This window comes from Propithecus coquereli, unplaced genomic scaffold, assembly GCF_000956105.1.
Source record: "Propithecus coquereli isolate 6110/MARCELLA unplaced genomic scaffold, Pcoq_1.0 Scaffold162, whole genome shotgun sequence".
NCBI classification, from domain to species: domain Eukaryota; kingdom Metazoa; phylum Chordata; class Mammalia; order Primates; family Indriidae; genus Propithecus; species Propithecus coquereli.
In genome coordinates, this window is record NW_012140747.1 from 2,272,862 (window position 1) to 2,289,227 (window position 16,366).

General features: G+C 39.6%; 1 protein-coding gene across 1 annotated transcript in view; it reads left to right on the plus strand.

Annotated features, from left to right (window-relative positions):
* Positions 1–331: 331 nt before the first annotated feature.
* The window catches only part of KIAA1211 (KIAA1211 ortholog), a 103,453-nt gene continuing 87,418 nt past the window's right edge, over positions 332–16,366 (plus strand). The window contains exon 1 of the mRNA XM_012641108.1: positions 332–477. The gene's annotated coding sequence lies outside the window, so the exon portion shown is untranslated. The remainder of the gene's footprint in view (positions 478–16,366) is intronic.

Sequence of the window (16,366 nt, forward strand, 5' to 3'; positions counted from 1 at the left end):
GCTTCTTGAATTTTAGCTAAACTGCATGAAAAATGAATGTGAGAATTCTATATGTAGAATATGGAAGTCTCAATAGTCAGAAATGTGATTCTTTCAGTCCCCTCAAAAGGGGGATAGTTTATAATAAATGCTTTTAAAGCCCTATAATAAATTTTGGCTAAGCAGTGCAAAATTTAATATTACTAAACCTAATTGGAAGTCTCATGGGGTTGGAAATACTCTTTTGCACTGACTCCTGCCAAGGAATGGAAAAGAGATTCATTTTAAAGGCTTCCTGGGAGAGGATTGAAGACATAACGTTCTTGATGTTTCGTTTTTTTCTCAGCAGTTCACGAGAGCAGTGATTCCCAGGCTTTCTCAGCAACGTACCCTGTCTCCTGACATACTTACCACCGAAGGGGAATTTTCCTTTTTACAAGCAGAAAATTTTGGTGGCGAGTTATCCAACAACAAAAGGCCTTCTGGCTATTAAGATAGGTAAGTCATTTGTGTAGAGGATGGGGAGGGAAGGTGACTTATGGGAAAAGTGCTAAAGAATATTTCATTTATTGTGAGTGGGACTCTAGAAATGTCTAGTATGTATTTCACTAAACCTCAAGTTAAATGATCCTTGGAATGGATGATCTAATTCTAGATTTAGTTCTCAACTCTTCTGCTTACCAGCTGAGTCAACTTGGATAAGTCACTTCAATTCTCTGAACCCCCAGTTCTTTCATCTATAAAAGAAGATTGCATAGGAAAAGGCTTTATAAATGAGAGAATGGGAGGGGACATGTAACCTAAAAATGCAATTATCATTGTTTATTGTTTTGTTGCTGTTATAAAATTCTGTGGAGTGGTTAGTGGCCGTGCATCTCGTGGTGTTTTTGGACCATAGAGCTTGGTACTGCGAGTGTGGGGACTTTGCCTTCTGAGTACTGGGAGTGGGAGGCATCCCCACCTGATTTTCTTGTAAGAAGAAAATACCATTTTTTGGCTGCAGATAGATGCCACTTATTTTTTGCACATTGAGGGGAAAGATGGAAGCTAAAGATAAGAACAAAGGAAAGAAAATAACTACTTGTTAGTTATTAAGAACAACTACCTATTATGACAACTACCTGTTAATAAAAACTACCCATTAGTTGTATTTGTTGTTATGGTAAGCATTGTGTTAAATATTTGGATACATTATTTCATTAAATCCATACACCAAGCCTTGTAAGGTGGGTGTTACCCCTACCATGACATTTCTCTCAGGTGATGGGCCCCCTTAGAGAATCCCTTAAAAGAAAATAAAAACCACTCTGGTTTGTTATAATTTGGGAAATCTTATTAGATTTTGGGAATTTTAAGGTTTTGATTTTTTTTCTAATTTTTTTACAATGTACATGCACAGCTTCTGTAATAATAAGGTGGTTATTTAAAAATGAATAATAGGTTTTCGGAAGGTTCTTTGAGAAGCACCAGTGAACCAGGTACTGTGTTAGGTGCTTGTTCCCTTCAGTGCGCAAAGCAGGGGCAGCACCCTGCCCTTGTGCAGCTCACTGTTCTAGCATGCAGGGAGACATAAGAAAAAGTACACATCATAAACACATCTTACTAGTGTAGTAGAAGCCAATGGGAGCAAGGAAGAAAGAAAAAGTAGAGCAGAGTAAGGGGGTTGGCAGTGCTGGGTGGGCTGGGTGTCCAAACTGCAGTGTTAAATAGAGTGGCCAGAGTGGGCCTCCCTGAGGAAAGACAGGAAGTCAGGAGTTCGCCCTGGGCATGTTCCAGGTAGAGGAGGCGGCTGATGCAAAGGCCCTGGGGAGGGGACAGAGCTGGGGTGTTCGGGGACCAGCAGGAGGCCAGTGTGCGGGAGCAGAGTGAGTGGAAAAGTAGTGACAGGTGAGTTTGGAGAGGCAGTGTCAGATCCAGAGGAAATAGTGACATTTCCTTCGCTTAGATGCATAAGAAAAGTTTCCTTGTTTTCTTCTTGTCTACCTGGTTTATTCTAAGTGTGTTCCCTCTGTAGTTAAAATATATCCCCCACCCGACACACAAAATAAATATTAATACGTTAGACCTCCACTACCATAGCAGTTTGCTAGAGCTGCCATAGCAAAGCATGACAAAGTGGGTAGCTTACAACAATAGAAATTTGTTGTTGCATGGTTCTGTAGGCTAGAAGTCCAAAATCAAGTTAGGCCGTGCTCCCTCTGAGACATGTAGGAGGAAATCCTTCTTTGCCTCTTCTTAGCTTCCAGCGGTTGTCACAATCTTTGGTGTTCCTCAGCTCGCAGCTTCTTCACTTAGTCCCTGCCTCTGTCATCACATGGCGTTCTCGCTGTGTGGCTGTGTCTAAACCTGGCCATCTTCTCCTTGTAAGGATACAAACATATCGGACTTAGGGCCCAGCCTACTCCAGTGTGACCTCATCTTAACTAATTACACCTGCAATGACCCTATTTCCAAATAATGTCACATTCTGCAGTACGAGGAGTCAAAACTTCAACTTACCTTTTTGGGGGACACAATTCAACCTGTCATAGCCACTGTAAATAATAAACAAAATAGATATTATTATTTTATTTAATTTTTTATTTTTTTTTAGAGATATGGAGTCTCACTCTGTTGCCCAGGCTGGGGTACAGTGGTGCAATCACAGTTCATTGCAGCCTCAAACTCCTGGGTTCAAGCGATTCTCCTGCCTTGGCCTCCCAAAGCGCTGGGATTACATGCGTGAGCCACGGTGCCTGCCCAACCATAGATATTGTTATTCCCATCTTACAAGTGAATAAAGAGGCTTAGAAAGTCCACGTTTCACCAGGCCACGCATATACTACTGTGGCCATGCTACCAGGATGGAGCTGCCAGGGAACTGGCCTCGCCCAGAGCGGGACTTGCACACGATACAGCATCGCAATCCTTGCCCATGTTGCTCAGCCCCTAGACAGCCCCACACCCATGCTCTGTCTGGGCTTTGCTGTTGCAGGGCAAGTAGAGGCTCCCTCCGTAAGCCCCTCCCCCTTTTGCATGTCATCCCCTAGCATGACACACATAGGAAACAGATGCTTTTTCCCTCTTTTAGGAATTTTTCCAGGAAAATAATACTGTAATTTCTGTGGTGTGTAGAACGTTTTGTGACAGAGCCATGTGATTTTTTTCTCACACAACATAGAAAAAAACATACATTTATATATATGGCTGTGTGAATCAGTTGGCTTATTGCAATAAAATTAGGGCATTTTGAAAACATTTAATATGATTTGCTTTTTTATTATATTTAAAGATTTCCTCTAAATATGAAGCTGTCTAGCCATTCGTGAGTCTAAACCAACACTAGAACCTTATTTTAGGTGTAGGCTTGAGGGATACACTTGAAAAATGGAAGGATACACCGAAACAGAGCTGAACGCTTTTCCGTGCCCTAAGAGGGCCCAGGTGAAGAGTGACGCCCCTGGGCTAGGCCAAAGGTGGGTGAAGCAACCAAAGGCAGTCGTGCCAGGGGAATGTCTAAATCCTGGATTTAGCAAGCGCTCACAGCTAAGCCTTAAGTCGAGAGGTGAGACAAAGGCGTGGCAGGAAAACAATGTCCTAAGGTCAAAGCCCAGAGTTTAGAGATACATCAACATGTAGAGCGTGAGACACAGTGAGTGGGTCAGAAGATGGGTTGGGGAGGGCTCGAGAGAGGCCTGTTGGTCCCCGCACCGTGTGGGGGTGAAAAGGGAAGGTGTTGGGTGAGACGGGGCAGCCACCACCTGCTTTTCCTGACCGTGCGTTCAGCCACGCTGTTTGTTACATCGTCTTGTGGTTTCCTTTCGGGGTCCCTTCTCTTTGACCTTTGCTCTAAATGTGTTTTTATCCCCCCTAAGCTTTTGGGCTTCTCTTTGCACTTTACAGCAGATTGGTTTGCATCTGTGTGTTGAAGCGTATGTTCTTCTTAGTATAAAAAAGAAAAAAATAAAAGATCTGCCTCTTTTCTAAAGATCCTCCTGCTCTCTCTGTTAAAATTTATTTTCTTTGATCCTGAAAGCATGTGGAAATGGCAGGGTCTTCACATTCTTCTACTGAATTAAAATGACCTGTAGTCTTCATCTGATGTCACCACCACCCAATGCCGCTCCCCGGGACACAGCTCAGTCATGCAGGTCTGGTCGGGGTTTTAGAGTCTGGTAAGCACAGGTCTACTCAGTTGACTTTGGATTCCGTAGCGGCACCTTGTAACTGCAGATAAACAGCTGCTGCTCCTGCTACTCCTGCAGCTGTTGATTGTGAAGTTAGACCACGTGGGCCAGGCACATCAGGGCCGTTGGCTCGAATTACTTCTCTGCGGCAGACATTCAGGGAAATACTAGGCTTTTCACAAGAAAGCCCAAAAGTTGACAAATACTAGAACTTAAAGACCTATTTAAGCCCTCTTATCACTATGGAATGGGAACAAAATCCTCCTTGTTTACCGGTAGTGGTAGATTATTGAACAATGAGAAATAATGAGCCCTTTAATTATAACACATTTTTAAAATATCAGGTGAAATTCACACAGCATAAAATTAACCATTTTAAAGCGGACAACTCAGTGGCATTTAGTGCATTCGCAATGTTGTGCAATCCTCACCTGTGTCTCATTCCAAAATATTTTCATCAGCCCCACATAAAACTCTGTACCCATTAAGGGGTTACCCCCCATTTCTCCCTCCCCTCAGCCCTTGGCAACCACCAATTTGCTTTCTGTCTCTGTGGCTTTACCTATTCTAGATATTTTGTGTAAATGGAATCATATACTATGTGACCTTTTGTGTCTGGTAAAACACTTATTTTTCATTACAAATCATTTTTTTAAAAATCTTCTCTTTTCATTATGCTGGGAGAGCCAGGGTCCTATGGGGGTGTTAACATCTTTCTAATTAGGACCTCCAAGAAGAAAACCCCTTCAGGGACACCTGCTTCTCTGTAGTTGCTGGTGGGCTTCTCTTCCTGAGACAAACAGCAGTTGAGAGTTAAGTTACTTAATCCACCAGGTTATGGAGAACTCGACTTAACTCCTTCTGTCACGGGGCTCGATCCCCTTGGACACCCTCTCCCCACCCCTGACTTATGTCATTGTTCTCGTGGTCTGAACTCCAGTTTATCCCATCATCCAGATGAACCTGTAATTGATATTTTGGCACCGGGATAGCTAGAGATTATATTGCTAGCCTAAACCACAAAGCATAGTCTCTCCCAAGGGGAATTAAATGATACCAGCCATTGAAGATGAAAATTTGAGGAATACTTTACACTGTCATCTCTTGGGGAGGCTGATCACACCCGTCCCTCCTCCCTCCTCTCCTCGGTGAAATGGAGGCTTCTCGGGGAGGGCTCTGGGATGCAGACAGCACAGGCTTGAAATGAGATTCCTCTCTCCGTCTGCCAGACGTAACCCAAGATGGTTGCAAAGACGAGGCTGGCAGAGAAATGGGAAACTGGATGGCAAACAAGGTTCCGAGGGCACCAAAATGCTAGTTAAATCCTTTTGTGGTAGCAAAAGAGCCTCCTGGTCTCATAATGCAGGAGCGAAGAATTAGGTTGGTGTAGTGCTAGTGGTTCAGCCAATGCAACCCTGCAAGTCTCTGTTCCGTGGCCTTCCGGGGAGGGTAATGTTAGGAACATGTGCCGTGGGCCCACAGTTAAATACAGGACAGACGAAGACTTGTCGCCATCAAATGGTGGTGATTGCTGTGTACTGTACTATGTGCGAGGGAGGATGAATCAACTATCTGAAAAGACCACCTTTAGAGTAACTAATGAGTGTGACATCAAACAGCAGAGAGAGGGGATGGGAGGGGCGCTTTTGTGGATTTCTTTCCTCCTCCCTCCCTTCCACCCTTTTTCGCTTCCTCTCTCCCTCCCTCCTTTAACGTGTATGGAGCTTGTTATGCGTCAGACACTGTGCTGAGGGCTAAGGATATGAAATAAGGCCCTGCCGACTACCTCCTTGCTGTCATCTCGCTGCTGAGTCCTGTCATCCTGCTGTAGAAGAGAGAACTGAAATAGAGAATAATAATAAGAGAGAACTGAAAGTGGTCGTGTCTTTTTTTTTTTTTTTTTTGAGACAGAGTCTCTCTATGTTGCCCAGGCTCATCTCAGACTCCTGAGCTCAAACAATCCTCCCGCCTCAGCCTCCCAGAGTGCTAGGATTACAGGCGTGAGCCACCGCGCCCGGCCAGTCATGTCTTGTCTGTCTCCCGTGGTAGGAGGTAGCTTCTGAAGGCCAGAGTCCTTCTTGCCTTTGAGCCTTTGACTCTAGCATTGCCTAGCAGACTCTTAGGGCATTGCAGCAGGCATTAAACTTCATGGAGTTGAATTCAGATATGTAAACAGATAACCGGATAAAATGTGATTAGTGATATTTGAGAGAGTTTTGCACAGAGTGCTGGGGAGCCCAAAGGGCAGAGTAAACAACTGCCAAAGGCAGCCAGAGGGCCTCCCAGAGGTGTCATCGGAGCTGTCTTGAAAGATGAGAAGGTGTTTGCAGACAAACAGGGGGGCACACAATCTCCAGAGGTCACACTTATGTGAGCACGTTTCTTGGAGGGACCCTTTGATCCTCTAAATCCTGCCCTTCCTGTCTTTAATGTAACTTTAGAAAATAACTGCTTGGTTTGCCAGTAGCCAGGCATCTCAGCCGTGTAGGCATCTCTTCCAGAACGTGATAGCCTTAGTTCTTCGAGAGGCTAAAGCCAAAAAAAAAAAAAAACCAAAAACCAAGAAAATATTGAATTCCTCAACCTTAAAATGTCTATTTTAATCTTCTTTTTCCATATTAAAATAAATAATTTTTTTTTTTTTTTCTAAATTGTCTCAAGTGGAGCCAAGGTTTCACTTCCATGATCCTGTCACCGTTTCAACAGATGTTCACTGAGTGCCTTCCACGGAAAACCACCACTTGAGGCGCTATTTCTAAGGGACAGTGAATTCTGAGTTGTGGAACAAAACAAATTAGCATGGGATACACACCACAGATAAACCATGAACTCTTTGTGTAGTAACCTCGGCGGAGATAATGCTAAAGACCACTAAAGGCCTTGTTGTACACGAATCTTAAATTCCCTTCTCTCAGTCCCAGGTGTATAGCCCTTATTTTCACCGTACATCAGACAAATTGTGTGCTAGAATTGCCAAGTAGGATTTTTTTTCTGTGAAAGTTTTTCAAGACCTTTTACACTGCATATAAATGTGAACCTACTATGTGTTAAAATAAGAGCAGAACTTAGCATTTTGTGCTAAGTTCAAGAAGGTGCACCGTGCTGGGTGTTTCAGATTATAACCATGTCGTGACCATTTCCCGGTAGATTTTAGCAACATCACTCCAATCCTGTGGTCACTAAGCAGGGCTTGGGACAAATGTTAAATAGGAATATAATATACGAGGAGCTTAATAATGTGAAGACTTTTGGGAAGAGATTGATAATGAAGAAAAGTAGAGAAACGAGTTCAGAGATGACAAGAATGCAGAACAAGAGATCGATAAATGATTAAAGTCTAACGCATATCATGACAATTTTGTTTTAAAAGGCTTTGGGAAAGAAAAAAACAAACATTATCTTGTACGGAGGAAATCAGGTAATCTGAGGAAGATACTTGATTTCAATAAGTAGAATGAGAAGACCTTTTCCTTATGTCAAAAAAGTGAACCAAGGAGGAGGGAGGAGGGGACGGGTATATGCATACACAAAGAGTGCAATGCGCACCACCCAAAGGATGGACATATTTGAAACTCGGACTTGGGGGGGGGCAAGGGCAACATACGTAACCTAAACATCTGTACCCCCATAATATGCTGAAATAAAAAAAAAAAAAAATGAACCTTTTCCTACAAAATACAGGCATGAAAGAAAGATCTTTGAAATTTCATACAGATTAATGATACCCGACATTAAAGAGGAGTGGCATAAGATTAATTAACGTTAGCCTCCCTCACCCCACACAGACAACACGATAGCACAGACTGTGACTTCTTCCAGGGCAGGGACAGTGTCTGATTCGTCTTTGAGTCCCCAGCCTTATTATTTTGGCATATTGCCATAGTGTTTGTTGAGCACCAAGTAAAACGATTGTAGTTAGTTCCTGCATATCACAGCACTGATTCATTTGAAGGAGACGATTTAAGAGAAACTGGCAAAAAAAAAAAGAAAAGGGCGTATGAGAAAAGAAAAATTCAAAGTATGATATGAAGTAGACTGTTGAGATTTTCAAAGGACATGTCTAGAGATTTTCTTCATTCCCAAATTGTTCATTTCACTACAGCATATAATTTTCTCTCCCAAAAAACATATGCAGTGTGAGTAGAGAATAACAAAAGTATATTGAGATTCAGATGTTTATATTAAGTTATGAGAATCATTCTTCAACAAAATTGCAAATTGTTACTTGTTGTACGCCCAGTGCATATACGTAATCTCGGGGACTCACTTGCAAATAGTCAAATTGGCATATACTACATCAAAGAAGGCTCATAGGCTACTATGTTTTATTCAGGAGATCAGGATAAAGAGTTCCTATTTTTTTTATATTCCAGTACTGGAGCATTCTTTATTCTGCCTCTGTTGAGGCTATAAATTGCTGAGGACAGACTATGACCTATGCTGCTTTTTCTATCCTCTGTTTGCATAGTGCAATAGTTTGATACTGTGGGCATCATAGACACTCAGTGAGTAGTTGATGACTTAGATTAAATGGACAAATATAACAATATGAGCACTGTAAAACTAAGTATAGGTAGGTATCAAATAATTAGAAACACATTCTCATAAACCGTCAACTGCATTGATATATTTTCCCATCTCTTTACAAATATTCTGTGATTAGATGGGTAGATTATAAAGGATATAGTCACAGGAAATGCTTTGCAGTATACAGTGGCAATAGATTCAGTAAAAGAAAACGTGACTGATTTCACAGCAATCCAACAGAGGGCATTGGTAAGTCAGGCCCAGGAAATTGTCTTCAAAAGCAGCATGTGGCCATTCATAGCAATAATGACAGTGGTAACAAAGAAGAAAGTAGTGAAGCTTTAAAATAACCAATTCTTCAGTGATGATGGGATTTAAGATTAGTAATACAAGAGTAATTAAGGTAACAAATTAGCTAAGCAATACATAAAAAGGAATCAAGATTGGATAAGGAACCATTAATATTATAGCTTACGTTTCAGAGGTAGGCAAAATGAAAAGTAAAAACCATAGTGCTTTCGTCTGAATGTTTGTGTCCCCCCAAAATTCACGTTAAAATCCTAGCCCCCACGGTGATAGTATTAGGAGGTGCAGCCTTTGGGAGGTGATTAAGTCATGAGGGCAGAACCCTCATGGGTGGGATTAGTGCCCTTATGAAACAGGTCCCAGGGAGCTAGCTTACCCCTTCTACCTTGCAAGGACATGGCTAGAAGGTGCCGTCAGTGAACCAGAAAGCAGACCTTCACCAGACCCTAAATCTGCTGAAGCCTTGATATTGGACTTACCAGCCCCCAAAACTATGAGAAATAAATTTTCTGTTGTTTATAAGCCACGCAGTTTATGATATTTTGTTATAGCAGCCCGAATGGACTGAGACATGTGAGAAATAGAGAAAGTTCTCTATAAGTGGATTGACCCATCCAGTAGTTTGAACCTCTTGAGCTGATTTGGCCAAGTCCAAATGGAGAGATGACATTTATGCTGAGACTGTGTTAGTTGTCATAGCAGTAAGTTTGATACTTTTTTTTTTTTTTTTGAGGCAGAGTCTTGCTCTGTCGCCCCAGCTAGGGTGCAGTGGTGTCATCATAGCTCACTGCAACCTCAAACTCCTAGGCTTAAGTGATCCTCCCTGCCTCAGCCTCCTGAGTAGCTGGGACTGAGTAGTAGGTGGCACGTGCCACCATGCCTGGCTAATTTTTTCTATTTTTAATAGAGACAGGTTGTCATTCTTGCTCAAGCTGGTCTCCAACTCCTGACCTCAAGGGATCCTCCTGCCTCAGCCTCCTAGAGTGTTAGGATTATAGGTGTGAGCCACCGCACCCAGCCTAAGTTTGCTAATATTAAGAAAGGGTTGGAAGTAATGAATACAGGACTTTTTAAAGGAAGAGACTTTTCTTTGTTGTTGATATAAAGCGTAAAAAAAAAAGTATTCAGTTTGATTTTTTTCTACTTGAGATTTTTCGTGGGTGATGTGAGTCCTTTCAAAGAATAAGACCTTGGAATGGAACAGGTCAAGAAAAAGATATTTTGAGTTGAAGAAAATACTTCATACTGCGACGTACAAGTAGGAAGGACATATAACTTGCTTAATACAAGCACTGTTCCAGAATATGGGAGTTTCAAGACTTAAAGAGGAGGGCAGTCAATACATGACAACAGATATGTAGGGAAAAGATGCGCAAATGCCTCATGGCAAAATGTTGTAAGAAACAGCTGATAAGAAGAGCTGTACAAACTAGAAAGATCAAAAGTTTATAAAGGTTATGGAAACGCTGAGAGAAATGAATGCTTCAAAAATGTGGTTAGTCCTAGAAAAACCGTAAGAAAGGTTAAAAAATGACGTTAAGGTATTAAGACAATTTAGGTGACTACTCATATTAGGTAGGATGATGAGTGTCAAAGGAACCTATGAGCATAAGCTAGAGAAGTGCATGGAATTTAATTTTTCTAAGGAAACAGAACTTACAGTGGAAATGTGTTAGAACTGACAATACAGGAGGATAAAGATTGACCTTATTAAGTTCAATCTTATTTTTGAACATTTAAACTTATAAATATTTTTTAGTTTGCCAATCCAGGATATTTTTTTCCTAATAAACAACCTCTGTGAGAGTAAATATCTATGAAGAATTTTGAGTTAGTGGAAAAATAATGCAGGAACAATAAAAAACATTATTACCCCATTTTACAAACCTATTCTCTTATCCTAAGACTATTATGAGAAATTATACTGTAATAACAGAATACAAATCTTTGGATATTAGAGATCATTTTGAAATAGAATAGAAGAAATGTGAGAGGGTTGTAAATTTGACAAGATATGTTTTTTTCATGCACAGTTTGGGGATTAAATAGTTTCGTTCAGCATAAACATTGACTCTGTTAATACTAAAAAGCAAAGCGTCCCTGAACTAACCCTACCTTTTCTTTTCAGGTATGAGGAATATACTAAATTTCTCCCTCAGAACAAGGGTCAGCAATTTGATGGAGACTGTAATTCAGTGAATGTGTGGTTTTTATAGACTGCAAAAAGCAATAATAATTTCAGTGTTTTATTACAGGTATCACTTTGTCTCCTCCATCTCTTCCATTTTATTATATATTACATGCAGCAACTCGATGAAAGGTAATGTGCTTTTTTCACTGAAGTGGAGAACGTAGGACAGAGCTGATAATACAAGTGTGAGGCACGTCCCCCTAGCCCCCACCAATTTCATAAGCCTTGTGCTCACAGATTTGCATGCTGTACTTTTTATTTCAGTGACATTTAACAAAGCCATGGCCATGGAGGAAATTAAACTTACAAAGAATGTCCATAATGAGGCTGTGAGTGCTGATGCTTCAGGTATGGTACATAGTGGCTACTCTGAGTTGCAAATTAAAGAGACAGAAGCCATCTTTTCTCTGTTATTTTTAGTGTACAGAAATACCTGAATTTACCCGTAGATTAACTTGTATAATAACCACATCTGTCTAGGACACAGTGATGCACCCAGGTATAAGCAAAGCCAAGCCAAGCCAGCTAAAACAGATGCCATTCCTCCTCTGCACTAAACTCCAGGGCGAGCTCCTAGTCTCACTCAGCCCCAAGTGACTCTCTCTTTACATACACTTCTTTCATGCTTCATTATCTAATTTCTCATTTCATAAACATAAGAAGCAATAAATTAGGAAGGAGAAGCAATTATGAGACTCAGACTCACTAAGCTGATAAGAAGTGACAGTTGAAATTTGAAAGAGGGAGGCAGAAAACTTACTTCAAAATAAGCACCAAACTGTTTTAAGGCAGAAGAGCCATTGAGAGGGACAGACCGTCTTATATATTTCAGTTTCTTCTCAAGACATCATTTTATTGTATCTAAGGTTAACAGTAATGCCCCCGACACATCAAATGTACTATTCGATGTATAATCTCAATTGTAGAAAAATTTCCGTCTAAGATGCTTTAATTTTAAAAAATTTTGAAATTGATAGGGATACCATTTAGTTAACCTCATTCTTTAATAATATCAGGTAAATAAGAATTGCCATGATACATTGCATTGAATAAGCCCTAAAACACATCTATTTTTATTAGTAGTGATCAGAACATTTTGATATTAAATTCCAATCTCATTTTTTTCCCTGCAAAATGCCTTCCAGTGACTTAAAGGAAAACTGGCAATGATTAGATTTACTTCACCTTTCTTGGCAGAGATTAAAAAGGAAATGTATATGCTAGTTCATTCTTGCCGGTTAACTTCCTGCGTGTGTTATATTTTTGCCTTGTTTTATTTTTTCTAGAGCAGAGTCTCTGTCTCTTTAAAAACAATAGTATGTTGAAAATCGCTTATTTAGATGTTACACACTTTTCTCTTTCTGAAAGTAGACGTCAAAATTTGGATAAAGGAAAGTTAGGGAAGACATTTTGCATTATACTAACACTAAACTTTCCTTCCTGCTCTCCCTCTGACCGCCACCTCCCCAACACACATCCTGGCCAGTATACGACTTGACTTTATGGTGTGTTTGTCAAAGCCTGGCCTCCGTAAAATTTTCTATGACTCAGACAGTGACGCTTTTACCACATTTCTAGGGAGGTTACAAAGTCTACTAGACCTCCCTATTTCCTTGTTGTGTAGAGTGATTTTTTCTTTTTTTAGGAAATCTATTTTATTTTTCTTGGTTATATGACTTCTTTGACTACATTATTTCTTACCTTTCCTCATTAGAAGTCACAGATTTACTTTGCTATGTGACTTATCTGCACAGTTCTACAATTATTTGTTGTTATTTGGGGGCATAAAGAAGTTGATCTTTGAAATATCTCTTATTTAAATCTGAAGTAAACCAGATTTCATTTCTGGAAATCAAAAACATATATGGGGGGAAGGGAGAGAGAGAGAGAGAGAGAGAGAATGGCAATATACCTGCCGTACATCTTAAGCTATCATTTCTGTGAAACATGAGAAATCATGCAGCCCATGGACCCATGAAAGTTTTTGACCATGAACCTCAAAAAGAAGAGAGGAGGGGACACTTTCTCCTGAGGGAATTTGTGTTATCAGAAGTCTTTGACGTTAGAAGTTGACTCTAGCATTTAATTGGGGAAGAAGCAGACCCAAAATGGTCTTATTTTCACTCTTACATCAGCAAGATATTTCTACCTATCTGTTCCTTGGGTGGGGTGGAGCTTAGTGTTCAGTATAGAAATAGGAGAAAACATAGGAAAAAAATCAATCTCGGAGTATGCACTAAACTGCTTAGTACCTGTGAAGTAGAAGCACAAAACCTTCCAAAGAAGAGCTCTTACTCTCTATGAGAGTTTTTTCTTACCTACCATGTGCCGGGTACTATGCTCTATGTTACTTCACAAGTATCATTTTTCTTAGAGTTGTGGCCGTGTCCCTTTAGTGTCTGTAGGATGGAAACAGAAAATTTGTCCCTTCCGTAAACTTTAAGGGTCCCTTTGTGCCTTTAAAGTTTAAGGGGAAAATAAATGGCATAAGAAAAAACATATGTTAAAATGAGACCAAAATATTAACTTTAGGGTACGAGTTTTTGTTTTGGTGATTGGTGAGTCAGATTTAATAAAACCTGAGCAGCCATAGATTGCCTAGTGTTCAGTAGAAAATATCCTATGTCTTTCATTCATCGTTCACTTCCTTATATTTCATTAGCTTCCGGGTTTTAATTTGTGGTTTAGTGGGCTCCTTTTCACCGCCTCCAGAGGAATGGAGTGGCGTTTGGGTGAAGTTAGCCCCGCAGCTTGGTGCGTCGTAGGCAAGACCACTCCTAAAGAAGGTCATGTCCAGTAACAGGTGCTCCTCCTGAGTTGCACTGTCGTGGAAAGATGATCAGGAAAAACAGCCACTCCAATGAGATGTAGCCCACAAAAGTACTCTCAAGATAGCAAACTGAAAGTAAAAGTGCCGAAATTTTGTGGCAAATACTATGTAAAGCAGGCCACTAGCTCCAACTTGCAAATCTTTGGTTATGCAGATATTTTCATTGCAATAGCATCTTTTTCATGCTTTTAGCAGTAAATTAATTTAGGTGTGTGGAACGGGCTTGGTTAGAGAGACCCTAACACTTCTTTACGTCCTTAGTTTAAAATCTAACCAATATCAGTGTGATTTATGCCTCATTCCCTAAGAACTTCTCCAGTTTTCTTCCACAAAGAAGTTTTCTCTTCCCTGACCTTCCAAGGAAAGATTTCACAGCACCAAAAGTTAATTTAAACTTCTGACTTTTAGGATCCCAGGTTGAGGGTAGTGTCTCTCAATGTACTGCCATGAAAAGGAAATACTCTTGTGTTCCCATTTATTATTTGGGAATAAAAGTGGATTTTATTTTCGTATTTCCTTTCAAAGAGTAGAAACTTTAAAACATTCGGTCTGTTTTTACCAAATTCTTATGGTAAAACAGTTTCACTTTGATCATGGTGACTACTCTGGCTTCTCTTTTAGTATCCTAGATGCAATATTTGTTGGAAGTTCTCCCTGTCTTTGTGGCTTAGCATTCAAATAGCCAGTCCCGAGAGCCCTCGTCTCTTACGTTACACTGTTGATAAATGGAATTAATTTATTCTCTGTGGCTTTTTAATTAAACTAGACTTCATTTTTTTAATACGAAATAGTTCAACACAATGAACTCTTCATTACTCATCAGCTAGGAACCCAGACAGTAAGCCAGATTATAAAGAGAAGGAATGCCTATCTCTAACAATGCTCTCTCCCAGTGTTGACACTGTTAATGCAAATAAGCGTAATGGGAGCATAGATCACTCTACACAGCGGTCTATAAGTTGCCACAGGATAAAAGTCACAAGTTTTTGAATATGTTGACAACCATTCACTGATGCTTTAAGAAACCTCTTTCAACTGTATGCTCATCAGATATTGTTGCCAAGAACAAGGAGTTGGAAAAGAGGCTTGTCATACTGTAACTTTTATATATTCTACTACCTTCCAGAATTTTTAACACAGAACTAATGGGAAATTAACAAAGAATGCACTGTGATATTTTTTTAAAAATAGACTTTATTTTTTAGAGCAGTTTTAGGTTTATAGCAAAATTAAGCAGAAAGTATAAAGAGTTCTCATATACCTCCTACATACACAGTATAGTATTTTAAATTTTAAAATTCACTTAAAAAAACAGCTTTATTGAAACATAATGCACATACCATGAAATTAACCTTTTTAAAGTATACAATTCAGTATTTTTTAGTGTGTTCACAGAGTTGTGCAACCATCATCACTATCTAATTTCAGAATTAAAATTTACTTTTAAATGATGAAATTGAAATATCATTTAGGGAGTTTAAAGAAAAGGAAAAAAATACTCGTTTCTGAAACTCACCATGCAAACCAAATTCTTGTCATTTTTTGTGTTCTTGTTGTAGCTTTTTTAACATCCAGATATTTTTATATAGACTATGAGTGTTGTATGTAATTATTTTTTAAATTTTATATGACAGTAGATGGCTCTGTCTCTTTAAGGCTGCTCATAGGTGCTGAGGTGTGCTATGATTCTTATTGCTGTGTGTACACATGAAATTATTCAAGTGAAGAAAATAACTTCATGGCTATGTATGCTGTGGTGTGATGCTTTCCATTAAACCATCTCTCTTTGTATCTGAACTTTCCAGAGCACTATTAAAGGTGTAGACTTTTGTTCCTTAGTAGCTGATAGATGTCTTTTATTCGTGCATGCTAGGGCATGAAAACAGTAAAAGCTTAAATTAATTAATAAAGCTGGTATGTCTTTAGATGATGCAATCCCCTTAAACTAAGGACAGACGTGGCACTGGGCATTCTCAAGGAGTGATTTCAACTAGCATCTATGGGGGGACTGGGCAGTGAGCATATTGGAATGAACTCTAAGAGAAATGGAAACATACACAATGGATAGGAATACATTTATGGAAGTTTCACAAATGGCAAAAAAAATATATGAAAACATGCCCAGGGGATATGAATGAAAACATTTTTTCAAGAATCAGATTAGAAACAATTTTAAAAATTGATAATGTTAAGTACAATAAAGAATTTGGGAAAGTAGGTATTCATACACTGTGAGTGTAATTGAGCAACCTTTTAAGAGGCTAATTTGATTGCATTTATTAAGATTTAACATTTCTAGCCTCTTTAATGGAGGAATACCACTCAAGAATTTTGCATAAGTAAGAGCATACATAAAAACACATGTCA